At 41.6% G+C, this 17,367-nt stretch overlaps 1 protein-coding gene and 1 long non-coding RNA gene across 3 annotated transcripts in view; both read right to left on the reverse strand.

The window, feature by feature from the left end:
* The window catches only part of LOC115109701 (glypican-6-like), a 120,614-nt gene that overhangs the window by 70,582 nt on the left and 32,665 nt on the right, over positions 1 to 17,367 (reverse strand). The gene's annotated exons all lie outside the window — the stretch shown is intronic.
* LOC135565586 (uncharacterized) lies at positions 14,026 to 15,666 on the reverse strand. Its single transcript, XR_010461717.1, has 3 exons — positions 15,465 to 15,666; positions 15,016 to 15,283; positions 14,026 to 14,880 (listed from the first exon to the last, which is right to left on the reverse strand). It is a non-coding gene; the product is annotated as an uncharacterized LOC135565586 (long non-coding RNA).

Genomic DNA, 17,367 nt, shown 5'->3' on the forward strand with positions numbered 1-17,367 from the left:
ACAAATACTGTACGTGCTCTCATGCTGTGTGTAGTATGGTATATCTATTGACTTTTTAACATGAGTTAACATTTTAATATTTTCATCCTTTAAAAGTAAAGGCACTGTACACCAGTTTGTCTTTTGATGATGAAGGGTGTCTGAGTGTAAGATTGGCACACTTCCATGTAATTTTCACATGACACCATGTTGCTAAAATTAAACAGTGAAGAGATGGACGTTTTTCAGGTTACCACTGAGTGTCTAGTCACACTGATACTATATCTATCTTCACATTCTCCTATACACTTCAGAAGTGTTTATGATTTAGTAATTATATACTGCCGGTCACTCTCAATAGGCTGACCCTATTCAAGCACACTTGGACTTCCTAGAGTCTTTGGAAAGTATTCAGACCCCTTGACTTTTTCCACATTTTGTTGTTGCAGACTTATTCTAAAATCCTCAGCAATCTACACACAATACCCCATAATGACAAAGAGAAAACAGTAATACTTTAATTACATAAGTAGTCAGACCCTTTGCTATGAGACTTTGAAATTGAGCTCAGGTTCATCCTGTTTCCATTGATCCTCCTTGAGATGTTTCTACAACTTGATCGGAGTCCAGCAGTGGTAAATTAAATTGAATAGACATGATTTGGAAAGGCAGACACCTGTCTATATAAGGTCCCACAGTTGACAGTGCATGTCAGAGCAAAAACACGATGGTCACTCTGACAGAGCTCTAGAGTTCCTCTTTGGAGATGATAGAACTTTCCAGAAGGACAACCATCTCTGCAGCACTCCACCAATCAGGCTTTATGGTAGTGGCCAGATGGAAGACACTCCTCAGTAAAAGACACATGACAACCCACTTGCAGTTTGCCAAAAGGCACCTAAAGTCTCTCAGACCATGAGAAATAAGATTCTCTGGTCTGATGAAACCACGATTGAACTCTTTGGCCTGAATGCCAAGCTTCACATCTGGAGGAAACCTGGCAACCATCCCTACGGTGAAGCATGATGGTGGCAGTATCATGCTGTGGGGATGTTTTTCAGCAGCAAGGACTGGGAGACTAGTCAGGATCGAGGCAAAGATGAATGGGGCTAAGTACAGAGAGATCCTTAATGAAAACCAGCTCCAGAATGCTCAGGACCTCAGACTGGGGCAAAGTTTCACCTTCCAACAGGACAACGACTTCATGACAAGTCTCTGAATGTCCTTGAGTGGCCCAGCCAGAGCTCAGACTTGAACCTGATCGAACATCTCTGGAGAGACCTGAAAATAGCTGTGTAGTAATGCTCCCCATCCAACCTGACAGAGCTTGAGAGGATCTGCAAAGAATGGGAGAAACTCCCCAAATACAGCTGGTCCAAGCTTGTAGCTTCATACCCAAGAAGATTCGAGGCTGTAATCGCTGCCAAAGGTGCTTCAGCAAAGTACTGAGTAAAGTCTGAATACTTCTGTAAATGTAATATATATATTTTCTGCAAAATGTATGCAAACCTGTTTTTGCTTTGTCATTATGGGGTATTGTGTGTAGATTGATGATGAAACATTTTTTTTAATCAATTTTAGAATAAGGCTGTAACATCACAAAATGTGGAAAAAGTCAAGGGGTCTGAATACTTTCCGAATTCCCTGTACAGAACACTGAGTGTATCAAACATTAGGAACACCTTCCTAATGTTGAGTTGCATCTCCTCATGTTTGCTCTCCTAACAGCCTCAATTTATTGGAGAATGGACTCCACAAGTTGTAATTTATTTCAGAAAATAAAATGTGGTTTGTTTTATTTCTCTCTCAGGTGGCAAGACCAGCAACTTCTGAATACTTTCCGAAGGCACTGTATGTGATACATCTAAAGGTTATTGCATGCAAATCTCTATATTTAATGGTATCTTTATTTCTTAAGTTGTCAAAAGGCACAATGGATTTTCTCCGATAGCATGGTTTAGGGAATAGATAGCATCTGCTGTGGATAACACACCAGCATAACTAGAATTGTGACCATGCTGCGATATCAAGCTTGTGACTGAGAAGCAATTAGCAAAGAAAGTGGAATACATATGGTGCAGAAAAAGGCAATGTGCATATCAAAGTAACAGACAGCAGGATATCCTCCAGTGTAATTTCAGAAGTTAATTCACTAAAATCCTTGCCAAACAAAGACTACCTGTCAAAAGGCCCATTGTTTGTTGCTCTGATTACATTCTGATATGAATCCACACATTTTGGGGATTTTTTTCAACTCTAATATAAACTCCCTTTTGAAATGACAAAGGACGCTCTCCTGGTGTGATTCTGGAAAGCAATAAGGCCTGTATTTGTGGTGAAGGGAGATCTTTATTTCTCTAGATGACACCTGCCATCCTCAAAAACACTCCGTTGGACATGAATGGGAATGACAACGCATCAAGTACAAACAGCACCGACACATTCCATGTTTCCCTCCACATATTACGAAAACACTTTTGAAGTGATACTATAGAGGAGAATAAGTATGCTTGCCTTTCTCAACGTCTTCCTGTCCTGCGTTATTCACTTCCTACGCACAGCTTATTGTTTACCAAATGACCTATATGGGTCATCAGTAACGGGAACGAGGTGATAATGTCTCCCACCATCTGCTATCAATGATGATAGCCTTGCCGCTCAAGGAACCAGATTAAATATGAATAGGGTTCATGCCACTTCCTCCAAATTAGGAACACAGGGTGCAACAATTCAGGACTAATCATAGCAGACACCTCCATGACTTCCATACTAAACCAAGGAAGGTATCAGAGCTTGGATGAAATCTATTACTCCTGTCTCAGATACTCGTACTTTAAAAGCCAAGAGATCAAGACACTCTTCATGAATATAACAGGGCATGATATAGAACGTAAGACCCTGGGCGGTCTCTGTGCAGTTCATGTTGTTTAGCCAAGAGCCCAGAGCCGTACTGCTCTCAATATGGAGCTGTGCATTTCAATCACTTATCAGGCCAGAATCAGAGGGGCCTTGTTAAAATTGCAATGGCTCTAAGTGTTCATTAGCGCTCTGCAATGCTAGTGAAATTAAATTACATTAGGAGCAACGCATTAGCGAGAATCCAAACACCAGAGAGAAACGATCCCTGGGAAATATGATCTGAAATGCTTTAATACTGAATCTGTCTTTTGCTAGAATACGTGCTATCTGCATGCAAGGCGGCTGCATTTAAGAAATGCTCAAGTTGTCTTGTCTTGCTCAGTATGTTTTTCTCCCTCCATTAATTATCCTACCTGAAGACATCATACTGTAACTTAACATGCAATCTAGCATATTCTAGCTTTATCAAACTCCTTGGTGCAGTAGCAACACCACCAGACACCTTGGTTGTTCTTTCATTACAATCTCTCACACCTGCCTACGTGTGACTGGGAAAGTGACCTTGATTATTTACATCCTTATCCCTTAGAGACAGTGTTGAAGATAGATTGCTTCAGATTTACCAGCAGTTGGTTTTCTACTCAACATGGCTCAGTATTTATGACATCTAAAGCCCACTGAGACGAGAGGATAAGCGTTAAACACTGATCTCCAGGTACAGTACTTTATTATTTCATAGAGAACACAGGACAGTGCGTTCACTCATCTGTATTAACGAGGCAAACAGTTGTTATTTTCATCCAAAAGTGTATTAAAAGAGCTTTTGTTGTGCTTCGAAATACATTATGCTGGAAGAGTGTGATGGTTCACTGTTTTACACTTCTCTGAAGCGTGACAGATTGCAATGTCTCGACATTTGGGTGTTTGCATTATGGGGTGTAATTGGCATGCCATTTCTGGATTATATTTTCACTTTATAACAAATCCTTTAGCATTTCTGTTTTGACCTGTTCTTTAATGTTGCTGTTGTTGGACTCCAGTGACATGTTTGTGTCCAGTGGGACATAATAGACATCAAATGACATTTCCACACCTGTGTCTTTTACAAGTGTGATGCGTTCAGAAGAATTACCAATGGCAAATCATTTGTCATCCTTTAATTTAGTAAACATACTTATCACATCCAGAAAAAAAGTTAGCACGTGTTTAGCACTTCCAAACAACTTCCAGAAAGTAAAGTTTTGTCTTTAGTGAAGTTTGTTTAAATAAAGGTCCTTTTTTAGCACCCTTGAGAGAATTGAGACACAATGGAAGACTATATATTGAATTATTTAAGCAAAGATTTGTACTTATTGCAGTGTGTTTCAAGCTTGTCTTGTGCTTAATCAACTTCGCTTCATTAATTAAAAATAAATACGGCACCCAGTGATATCTCTTCTGATTAATGACAGCTTTGAAACTAATTTGATTAAGAATGTGCAGCTGAGGATAAGAAAATATCTTTGTGCAGTCAATTCTTCTCCCTTTCGGATCAGCACGGCTATTAATCGAATATAATCAACATAATTAAGGCGGAATATTTTTTTTTATATAGTCAGAATATTTGATTCCATTCCAAGCTTTATTCCAGTACAATTAGGATGAATAATTATCACTCACATTATGGGTGACCTCAATACAGTTCAGTGAATAATACATTAAGTAAAAAAAGACGACTTAATATAATTACAGCAAATCCATGAATAGGATCATATTTTACAATCAGGTATTAAGGAATTATGTCAGAAACTGCAAATTACAAGTAGAGCTCACTTAAGGCCTCAATACATCGCCGTAATTAAGAGGTCTGCCCAAAATGACTGGCTGCGAAAGCTGTGAGCCGAGAGGACAATGAGGCAGAAATGTTGGACAAGAGCGATGTTAATACCCCTAACTGGCAAAAAGTTCATTACTTTCAGCAGATAAAGCTCAATATGTCCGCCATTCCTCACAGTGAGCACAGGAGAGGAGGCTAAATGGAGCCATTCTCACGTTGACAAAGTGTACCTACGTCACTGCTTCTCTAGTCACTCTCTCACTGAGGTTGACCAGAGCGGTCAGAAGTCGATCTGTTCTAACAAAATGTAAGTATCTGTGTATGAGAACGTACACAAAGAGAAAAGGCAAAACAAGTTCTTGACAACATTTTGAGAACTACGATTTCTTTTGTGGGGCACTCCAGTGTCTTGATCATTATTTTTTTGAAGATAATTGATTTGGGTCATTTGGGGCCTGTTCAGGGGCCACAGTGTAGAGTGGGGCCTTGCGGGCTATAGTTAATTACAGCAATGTCCCCAGAGACATGACCAGCAGTAACACACTACAGGGCTTTCTAAAACAATACAGAAGCCAAAATAATTGTGATTCTTGAAAGCTATGGGACAAATCAAAATTACAGAGATTCACAGTGAAAAAAGAAGCCCCCAGTCTTCAAGGCAACACTTGACAGTTGAAGCATTCACTCAGTAACATTGTGGATTCTGAAGGCAACCAAGAATGTTCTGATGCTGCTGGCGTGAGAGAAGACTTCAAGCAAAGCCACAAGGCCAGGAAGGTTCAAGCCGACAGTAAAAATGTGGAGGTCACATCATTAAGGACACATCCTGTGGTAACAGGAGACTATTTCAACGCTGCCATCAATCACCATATGGTAGGTCATTTATAACAGCGTCAATATTAAAGATGCAGCCACCTCAACATTGACTTTACGTGATCGTCCTTTTGCAGCCCTGAGCATCAGGGTTTGAGCATTCAAGAATTTACAAAGCTGATCAATTTGATTGAACCTCATGACATCCACTCACAGCAGGGGAGTAAAATAGTTTTACAGTATAAATCAGTAGATCAGTAGACCAAAACGATCAAATAAACATCCTTTAAATCAGGGGTTGGAATCAGTTCAGGATCGAAAACCAAAAAAAAAACGTAATTATTTAAGGAACGGAACAGACGGTTCCGGAACAGAACCGTCATGTTAAAATCTTGAGAACCGGTTCATAATGTTATTTTTGTTCCAAAAGTATTCCTAATGTCAAGTATATAATTCTGTAATTCAGTGAAGTTATAACGCTAGTAATATCCTGAACACATTCCAATTCAAGTCACATCATGATGCTCAGCACTTCAAGCCAACCCCACTCATGTCCACCCTCTCTCTCGCTCTTACCCTACCCGTGAAATTTAAGTCACATCTCACACCTGCACTTACGGTATCTGTGCATCAACCATGTCAACAACTAGCTTACCCGTTCCATAGCAAGCTGCTCTATCCACGCTAATTGGCGGAGTAAATTAATGAGCTAAATGTAAAAACTATTTTGATTTCACTGGGATTTTATTTGACAAAAAAGGACTATATGAACTGTTATTTTTAAAAATATATTTACATTTTATTTCACCTTTATTTAACCAGGTAGGCCAGTTGAGAACAAGTTCTCATTTGCAACTGCGACCTGGCCAAGATAAAGCAAAGCAGTGCGACAAAAACAACAACAGAGAGTTACACATAGACAAACATACAGTCATTAACATAAAAGAAAAATCTATGTACAGTGTGTGCAAATGTAGAAGAGTAGGGAGGTAAGGCAATAAATAGGACATAGAGGCAAAATAATTACAATTTAGCATTAACACTGGAGTGATGTGCAGATGATGATGTGCAAGTAGAGATACTGGGGCGCAAAAGAGCAAGAGGATAAATAACAATATGGGGAGGAAATAGGGAGTTCGAACTGGTTCAGAACTTTGTTATGCTGGTCGGAACACTGGAATGGAATGAAAGAAAATCATTTAGTTTCCAACCCCTGATTTAAAATATAGACTTCAAATTATTCAAATAAATGTTGATTTTGATCAATCTGGAAATTATCGACAGAGTAAACAGCTGGGGATTGAATTCAGTTTTGGGTTGGTTTTTCTATCAATCAAATCAAATGTATTTTAAACACCTTTTTTTTATCTGCAGTTGTCACAAAGTGCAATTTATTTCATTCATTTAACTAGGCAAGTCAGTTAAGAACAAACTCTTGTTTACAATGACGGCCTACCCCAGCCAATCCCGGTCGACGCTGGGCCAATTGTGCGCCGCCCTATGGGACTCCCAATCACGACCGGATGTGATACAGCCTGGATTCAAACCAGGGACTGTTGCACTGAGATGCAGTGCCTTAGCCCTTTGCGCCACTCTGAAGCCCAATGCATATACAGACACCCAGCCTAAAAACCGAAAGAGCAAGCAATGCAGATGTACAGTAGAAGCACAGTGGCTAGGAAAAACTCCATATCAAGTGAGAGATCACTAAATCCATACCCCATCCATAGATTAAAAGCTACACTCGTTCATACAAGTAAGCAATTCAAGAGTACTGTATCAGCGAAGCTCCCCATTGTGCTTCACATCATAAAAATGACATTGCCTGTGATTTCTCCTAGGGCAGAGCACACACACCATCTTATCTCCATCCATGCTACTCTTGGTGCAATCCTGCAGGGATAAAGCCAGCCCACAGAAGAACACACTCCCTTTCTCTCCCTCTTCTTTCTCCATCTCTCTCTCTCCGTTTCTCCTCTCCTGTCTCCCTCTCTCCCTCTATCTCTCCCTCTCTCGTGTGTTTATCAGGGCTGCATGGATTTAGGATGCTCGCCTCGGCATATATAAGCATCTCCTCTATCTTTAATGCCTCTGCTTGAAACCTGCACTTTTCCTGCCCCGGGGAAAATAATCCCAAATCCACCTGTCAATCAGAGGCTTGCATTACCGAGAGGAGAGGAGCCTGCCATCGGCCCGATGGGGAGGACGCTGTCTGAGGGACGGGAATGAGTCTGAGAGGAAGGCCTCCGTTACTGTGGAGAACATGACAGCCTGACCTTTTATACCATGCATGCCTGGGGATTATTCCTCTGGGGCTGCTGTTGTGAGTCATATTCTACTGGCTGGGGTGAGAGGGCTGTTGGCGTGGGCCCTGTCAATCGACAACCGGCTAAAAAAAGGAGAAGAAAAAGGAACTGAATTCCGTTTCCCTCTTCTCCTTGAACGGGTATAATTGTTATGGCATAGTGTTCATCCGTATGAGGGGCAACGGAAATCAATATGATCTCGGGCAAGTAATATGATATCGACAAATGCCTCTTAATCTTTAGGAAGCTCAATGCAAGTCTCATTGGCCTATTAGTGTGGAAGGGAAATAGAATTGGGATAGTCATGAACTCTTAACACCACGATCAAGACAACACATCATTATGTCTAAATGTGAATTAAAGCAGGGGAGAAAAACAATCAGAGCAAAGACAATTACCACAGATCAGACAGACCTCTGTCAGAGGCATGAAAAGGGTTTGGGAGGATGCTAATTTCTGTGTGTGAAAAACAAAACAATTCAAATATGAATCTAAAAGCACTGCACCACAGGCACGGGGCTGTTTAAGAGTCTGTGGCTCTAGATAGAATCGATAATGCCGTTCTCCCTACATTAATATTCTGTGTAGGTCGGCAGCACCATGGTGTTAGTGGTCAGTGGAGGGCTAGGACATTGATTAGTAATTAAGACCCCCACCTCAGTATTTAATGAGCTAAACGGGAGAGAAATCTGAGGGCCTGTTATTTTTCAAATGTCTCAGCGCACAACAGTACTGTTTCCCAGAGTCCTGGGATATGGATTAGCGCCAAGCCACTGAAAAATATGCTATGCATAAATTATCCACCAGAACATAGGAAAATCATAATAAATCGCACTAATAGAAGCCGTGTTATTGACATTGGTAGATGAGATGATGGCTTCTATTTTCTCTTGTAGGTCTATGTTACAGCTGCCTAGCTGATGGAGTAGATCTTTGGGGGCGATGTGGGATATTTCTGCCAGGAACATCTTGGCAGAGGATGGTCGACGGTGCACTCTCTCACTGTTGTGGTAGTGACACGTAGGCAGTGGTGTCAGGTATGTGTGGGCTGCTCTGTCAGCTACAGAAAGTTCATGGCCCACTCCACACGGAGTGTAGGAAATACCTGAACGCCCTGTGTGGGTGGGACTCTACAAACAGGTGCTAAATACATGGTAAATAACATTTAAATGAGACAGCTAGCACTGAACATGAGGTAACAATGCTTAGTTGTCCAGTGTCCTCCAAAGGGCCAGGGTTTCAGTCTAGAAGCATGGTTTCGACTGCTCTTACAGTTTTGCTTCGATACTGCAGTTTAATTGACTCACGACCCAGAAAGCACATTTCCAGACAAGGCCACATAGAGAAGTCCGATTTCAAAGTCTCTAATAAGACATTTTAGTCATCACCTTTGTGCACAAAACATACATTGAACTATTGAAATAACTGTCGGAGGCCTTTTTTTTTTCTTCATCACTGACAGCCGAACATATTAACATTTCATATTCATCCGATGTCTGCCATGTTTTTGGATGAGGTGATGATGTCACTGCTCGCCCACTCCCTGTGTACACCGAGTGCTAGTGTGCATGTAATGTTTGTCCATATAAACCGAATGCAACCAGGATATAGACGGTCCATGAATCAGCGTATGCGAACGTGAGTTGATTACCTTGAAAACAATAGATCTTGAACGCATCCTCCAGTTCTTATTATACCTCAGTGGTGTCCTACTCAATGTTATGGGCACAATAGTTCACCATTATTTCACTTCAAACAATGGTTAGCAGTCTGGTTTAACTTGGCTACAGTAATTGTCCTGAAGTTGATTTTTTTAAATCAAATATATCAGCATAAAATAAATACTGTATGATATAGTTGGCCTCTGATTCCATCCTTCTAATACTAACTGATGAAAGCCAAATCCAATAAATATGTTGAAAATATTCTTAATATTCCTTGGCCAGGAAGGTGAAGGCTGACCTTGCTAAAACAACTCTAGAATTCTTCAGGCTTTTACATTTCTCCAAAGTGATTGAAATTATAGATAACCGACACATGAATGAAATCAGAGTCCAAATAGGAATGTCTCATGTTTCCTGTGTTGCTAGTCAGCAGAGACCCTCTCCAGACTCTGTGTCTCCTATAAAGCTTGCAGCCAGCAGAAAGCTGCAGCATGGAAAGCTGCACACAGCATCCATCCTGACACTGATGAAATTATGGAGAGTGGCACAGGGCCCCTAGAGGAACAGGGGTGCCTGGTGCCATGGATGTAAGTGCTGCTGGACAAACTCCATTTACTTCCCCCATCTCCATCCGTGGAGACTTTACTCTCCTCTCATGACATTCACTCTCCCTGACAGAGACCGATCAAAATATAACTTATTTATTTATGCATGATTGCTTCCAGGAACGGCATGTGTGCTAAAGATTTTGTTTTCCTGGAAAAAAGAACACACCGACGTTCTGACATTGAGTTTCTGAGCAACTATGCGATCATTTGATAGGCTGTAATTCAATAGCCCACAGTTCTCAGATCAGGTACATTGAAACGTTTAGAAGGAGTGGGCATGGTGAATCATGCCACTTGCTGCTGGGAATTCGGTTGCAGTTCAAAACACTCAAGAGTTGTGCGATGTTGCATTTATGTTTGTATTGTAAAATGTGTAAAAAAAGTGTGACATTTGTCTTACATGAAAGTATATTCTGATCTTCATAATGAGGAGCTAGAGGCTCAAAACGCTGAGTTTAATGCAGATGTGTTTTACCTGGGTTGCAGTTTACTATGGACAGTGCGAGCAGTGAAGAGGCAGGTTTAATGAGGATATCTCGGATGAATTATTCATATTATCATCTTAAGCAAGCTCAGCCTGGTGGGTCAAGAATGTAATCTCTGAGCTCTTAGAAATATTGCAGTTCTTTTGGATTTAGGTAAATAGGATTAGCCTGTTACTGGTTTGTGAAGAGGTACTGAGGCATTCAACTTTGTGTATTATAATTAAAAGTATGTGATGACAGTGCCAGAACAATGTCAACAGCATACGCGTATCACAAATCATTTTAGGAAAACAGAAGCAGAAGGAAATACATCATTTGGACTAAAATATTCAGCCAAATAATCACCATGACCATAAATTGAAATGTTTGCTTACTAATCAACCTTTTTGTGTCCCCTTGCCAAATAAAAGTCACTTGACAGAGTAGCTACAGTAAACTTGTAATGACTTGGCCATAAAACACGTTCGTCTTCATTTGTCAATGGTCGATTAACAAGATTCGCCCAGTGTTTTACTAGCGTATTCATGATCATTCTGTAATTGCCCTAATGTTGTTACTGAAGATTTGTAGTAATACTCCTAGGCATGTCTGCCAAGTGCATCATACTGCATGAAAAACGACTCTGCTTTAAATCTCAGCTGCGGGTGACTGCAGGATTTAACATATGCACTGCTCCCCATTGAATAATTGTGGGGCATACAAAATGAATTCAAAATATGCTTTATCAGCTCTCCTAATTTTTCACATCCTCACACGTTAAGCATCAACGCGGTGTTCGCATGTTTGCCCTTGACATTAGCTAAATTGTATATGTTTTTTTAAACAAGTCAAAACTTGAATATTATTCAATCTTGAAGTCAAGCATTTGACTTAGTTTTTTGAGAAACTACAAGGTGGGGTGTTTGTGCTTTCCAGTTACGTTCCACTTCAGAAAGAGAGAGAGAGAGAGAGAGAGAGAGAGAGAAAGAAGAGAGAGAGAGAGAGAGAGAGAGAGAGAGAGAGAGAGAGAGATTGGATTAGATGGTTCGATGAGTTTATTAGTCACATGCACAGGGTCGCAGATATAATTGCAAGGTACAGTGAAAATCTTAAGCTCCAAGCATCAAGGTCAAAAAGAGAAGTGAAGGAAACAACAACAATAATAATAATATCTACATATTTATAACTGTAACAATGATAAACGTCCATTGGGGGGTGGTGGCAGGGTAAATGTGCAAGGGGGGAAGGGGTTGAAGGCCCCTGACTAATCTGTGAAAGCCCATAGCTCCACACACTGGAGAGAGCACTGCTGAATCAAGGCCACTGCTTGGTTTAACATTGACAAGCTCCCTGAATTACCTGTGTTAACAGCGAACCAACTGAAGCAAAACCAACCTAAAGAGAAGCACAATATGGTTTTGGTTCAACAAAATAAGTTATGCCAAAGAGCACCCATCTGGGACAGGGAGAGCCACCACACAGGCACTTTCTTTACAGAGCTTCTCTAACATAAATCATATATTTAAAAAAACTTCATAAAAAGCAGCTGAGTGAAATGAGGTGGATGGCTGTGGAAATGGATCCGATAATTGACATGATTTTCTTCTCCATCTCATTCAAAGAGTCCTGATGAGCAGCTGCTGCCATTGGAAAGTGTTATTGCTCATTAAACCATAACTAGCATGGGCTCACTGGGAAGAGGAGGATCAGGAGAAAGTGTGAAAGTCGAGGCCTAGGTGTAAAAAAAGAATATATCCCTGCAAATAGAAGATCCATTCTCTGAGCCGAGGGGGCCAGGAGAGGTAGTCAGTAGTCGGTGTGGGGTTAAGTCAGGATCACACATACCGCAGCAACAGACCTGCTATAGAGGAGGACGAGGCACTCTGCTCCTGGTTCCAGCTGTCAATCTACTGCGCAAAGGGGCCATGCTTGTCTAATCCAAGGAGGTACTCAGACTCTTCATGAGGATTTAGAATTCAAAAAGCCCTCCTGAGCGAGTTGACCAAATTGCAAACACAACAGTCAGCTAAACTGCGACAGAACTGATACAAACTTTGTTAATCAAGGATCCTCAAAAACTTAAGTACACTCAAGGAGTGCATAGGCTATAAGTAGATCAAATGAAAGCACGCCTCCATCCACATCGACTAGGCTGCAGCAGAGCAGGTTGAGAGCTTCAAATTCATTGGTGTCCAAATCACTAAAGAATTTGAGATCCAAATACGTGGGAAAAAAAACATGGGCCGCTGGTTTGCTTGGGCGGGGGTCCCTGGGTAAGAAAATGTTGAAGACCCCTGTTCTACATAATACGTTTCTGTCTTCACATCGGCCAACTACTGCCAATGTTTGTCTATGGAGACTGCATGGCTGTGTGCTCCATTTTATACACCTGTCAGTAACGGCTGTGGCTGAAATCGCCGAATCCACTAATTTGAAGACGTGTCCAGATATTTTTGTATATATAGTGTATTTCACAGCGGCTTAGATGGTGCAATGACTATCTACATCATACTTGCTTGTTTTGTCACAAAGTGAAATTAGGCAAACTATTCGAATTTTAGGAACCACAAAATAAAAAGTGAGTTCTGCATCGTGCACCTTTACGAGACAAAGACAAATGAAGTGTAAGGCATTGGTACCCAGGCTCTAATACAGTATGTCTCTCTCCTCATTGAATGGTGATCGAAACCACTAGAAACTGATGGTTGTAACTTCATGATTGAATTTGAATGAACTGAATGATGAGGATGGAGGGGGGTGAAGATGGGTGATTGAATTTAGAACAATAGTGTAAGAATTGTGGCAGCAGAGCCTCCTGCTCTTCCCCAAACGTTGTCAGAAGAAGCTGTAACTGGACTGTATTACTTACCAGTGGTGGAAAAAGTACCCAATTGTCATACTTGAGTAAAAGTAAAGATACCTCAATAGAAAATGACTCAAGTAAAAGTGAAAGTCACCCAGTAAAATACTATTTGAGTAAAAGTATTTGGTTTTAAATATACTTAAGTATTAAAAGTAAATATAATTGCTAAAATATACTTATGTATCAAAAGTAAAAAAAATAATTTCAAATGCCAGTTTTTCCCAAATGTTAACACGTTTGCTGAAATGACATCTCAGGTACTCAAAACTCTAAACACAAAACAGTTAGCTAATTTACCCAAACCCCACAGACATCTTGTAAAATGAAACACAATAAAAATCATATACTCCCTGCTCAAAATTACAGTTTTCCACATGGTTGCTGAACCTTTGAGCCATATTCCCAAAACTCTAAACACCAAACGCAAAACTCTGCAAATCTCTAGCAAATGCAAACACCACATTCAATTTTTTTTTGCATAAAATGAATAGATCTGTCTACCAACCAGCACACTGATGTGCGCAACACAACGTACTACAGTATAAATATCCCATCAGTAGGTTTATGCCTTTTCAGTGTTACACTGTAGCTGGTTGTAAAAGATTGTTACAGTAATGTATACATAAATAAACACAAATGCAATACAGTAACAAAAACATTGTCATTTATTTCCAAAATGCAGTATTTTTGAACACGTGTTGTGTATGTAGCACTTTCCATACCCAACAGGAGAAAACAAGGAAAAACATTCAGTAAGATAAAGGGTTTTCTGTACAAAAATAAAAAATGAAAGTGGCTCATTCTTTCAAAACTCTAAACAAAGAGTCAAAACACACAAAATGTAAGAAAAAAAAACATTAGGCTGCATCCTGCCTCCTATTTTGGTCTGGCCACAGCACCTCATCTACATCACAAGCGATGTTCTGCCTGGCTAAGGAGCAGGGAAAGAATCTTCTGGTCGTGACGGATCCAGCCGAAGAAAGCTCCCACATCAATTTCACCACATGCATCCTCCATTGCCTGGGGAAGGGGCATGCGTGCGAGGGGATGGCGGTCATAGACCTTCCATCACCATAACGAAAAAAAAACCTCTTCAATTGGGTTTAGGAATGGGGAATATGGTGGGAGGTATAGAACAATAAATTGTGTGTGGTCGATGAACCAGTTGCGGACCAGAACAGCCCGTGAAACTCACGTTGACAACATACCTGGGCTGCTCTGGTCCACCCCTCTGCTCGGCTGGAAGGAGGATGCCATGTAGTGTGTCCAGGAATGCGATGGGAAGGGCAGTGTAGAAGGGACCAAGGTTGGCATGGTGATGGAGGACGCCTTGCTGGCTAACGTCTACACACATGGTGATATTCCCTCCACGCTGTCCAGGGACATTCACAATGGCACGGTGGCCAATAAAGTTCAGTCCTTGTCCCCTTCTTTTGGCTAGGTCGAAGCCAGCCTCATCAACGTAAATATAAACGTGCTGAATTGCATCAGCATCCAGATCCAAGACTCTATGAAACAGACAGGACAGTATGTCACATAGACCTAGAGCAGTCAATATGGTGAGACACAATACACTGGATTACAGTACTATAATGTGTCTATAAAGTGCTGATATGATAGTAAATTCACAGTATAGTACTTACTTGCACATATGCATAGCGCTGTTCTTTGCGCTCAAATGGCTCCCTGTAGACCTGTTTCATCCGGATTTGGTTGCGTTGTAATACACGGTCCAATGTAGACAAGCCCACCTGGTGAATGTTATTGAATATTGTGTTGTCTGCAATTATGTGGTTCTGGATTTCTCGTTGTCTAATGGTATTGTTTGCCACCACCATGATCACAAAAGCGGTCTCCTGTTCTGGTGTGAACAGCCGGTGTCTTCCACCATGACCTGGCCGTCTCTCAGTTCTGCAGAAGATCCACCAATATGATATGATTGGTTACAGTAGGCTAAAATAATCTATTTTCTTTCAGTATGAAATGACATTACTGTAACATTGGCCAACAATCACTGAGTAACATAGGCCTACTGATATGTCGGACTAGTGTACATACATAAAGAGCATAGTGTAGATGGTAGGTAACCTACCGGTTCTCATTTCTGAATGTATGGAGGAGGAGAGATGCAACCGTGTAGCGGCTCAGGTTGGGCTGAACTCTCTGCCTCGCCTCCCTCATACTCAATCCATTGTTGTCAACCAATGTGGCCCTGATCTCATCTGAGACAACTCTCCTTCCTCGTACTCGTCTTCCTCTCACTCATTCATCTTTAGATCATGCTTCACCATTGACTTCCATTTTCCTCCAAAACAGGAGAGCTCATCTGTGGCCTTTTATATTGCTAAAGCTCTGATTTCTAAGTGAACAAATCAGCAACTAGTGTTTACACCTGTGAGGAGTGGGTGTTGCCAATTGATGTATAGAGCTTGGCATCGTGATTGGCGTCGCTTTCCAAAGGGACTAAAGAGATTTTGATTTTGAATATAGTGCCTAATATGGAGAACTGTATGTAGTGTTTTGCAAAAAGTGTGATATAGAATTGAAAACTGAGTGTAAAGCAGGAATTGTTCTTGCAATTTTGCAGAATTGGTTTAGGGATTTGGTACATGAGTTTCAGGTTTCGGTGATTGCGTTTCAAGTTCCAATTTTAGTGTGTCAACAATTTGGGAAAACGATAAACTCTGCATACAAATGAGACACACAAACATCAAATGAATCTAACTTACTGACAACAGAGATCACACACTAATGTGACATTCAAAACACTACTATCAGAACCTATTTCCGTGTAAAGACTAAGATGTTGTTATACTGTTTACTGTTTGTGTGTACTCAAACAAGAGAGGAACACAAATGGAAAACATTTTGTTTTATATTTCAACACGGTCTTATTGCAAAATGAACTGTCACGCCCTGACCTGAGTATTCTTTGTTTTCTTTATATATTTTGGTTAGGTCAGGGTGTGACGAGGGTGGTATGTGTGTTTTCGTCTCATCTAGGGTTTTTGTATGTCTAGGTGTGTGTGTCTAGTCTAGGCATATTGTAGGTCTATGGTGGCCTGGATTGGTTCCCAATAAGAGGCAGCTGTTTATCGTTGTCTCTGATTGGGGAACCTATTTAGGTTGCCATTTTCCAGTTGGGGTTTGTGGGTTATTGTCTATGTGATGTTGTATGTTAGCACTCAGTTTTGATAGCGGTCACGGTTATTTTGTTATTTTGTTTGTTAGGTTAGTGTACTTCGTGTTTTTCATCTTTCATCACGCTGCGCTTTGGTCTCCTCAATATGACGATCATGACAGAATAACCCACCTACAATGGCCCAAAGAACGCAGGACTCATGGACTTGGGAGGAGATTCTAGACGGCGAAGGACCCTGGGCACAGCCAGGGGAATATCGCCGCCCCAAAGCAGAGCTGGAGGCAGCGAGAGCAGAGAGGCGCCGGTATGAGGAGAAAAGGCGGCTGGAAGCCCGAGAGGCAGCCCCAAAGATTTCTTGGGAGGGGGGGGGGAGAGTGTGGCAGAGTCAGAAGTCAGACCTGAGCCAACTCCCCCTGCTTACCGTAAGGAGCCAAGGATGGAACCAGAGCCGGTGTTGGAGGTGAGCAAAGCAGAGACAGTGAAGTAGTTAATGGGGAGATTGGAGGAGAGAGTTATGAGGGAGGTGCTGTGTTGGTGCCTGAGGCACGGCATCCGCCAGACGGAGCGTGTCGGGGATTTGATGTCACCTGGGTCAGCTCTCCATACTCGTCCTGAGGTGCGTGCTAGCCGTCTGGTGAAGACTGTGCCAGCCCCACGCACCAGGCCTCCTGTGCGCCTCCCTAGCCCTGCATGTCCTGTGCCAGCTCGGCATTACAGTTCTCCGAGCCGTGCTTCCCGTGGCGGGCGTTTTACTGGTCAGGCACCGTGTTATGTGGTGGAGCGCACGGTGTCCCCAGTACGCGTGCTTAGCCCGGTGCGCTATATCCCAGCTCCCCGCATCTGCCGGGCTAGG

Source organism: Oncorhynchus nerka, linkage group LG3 (assembly GCF_034236695.1).
Source record: "Oncorhynchus nerka isolate Pitt River linkage group LG3, Oner_Uvic_2.0, whole genome shotgun sequence".
Classification (NCBI taxonomy): domain Eukaryota; kingdom Metazoa; phylum Chordata; class Actinopteri; order Salmoniformes; family Salmonidae; genus Oncorhynchus; species Oncorhynchus nerka.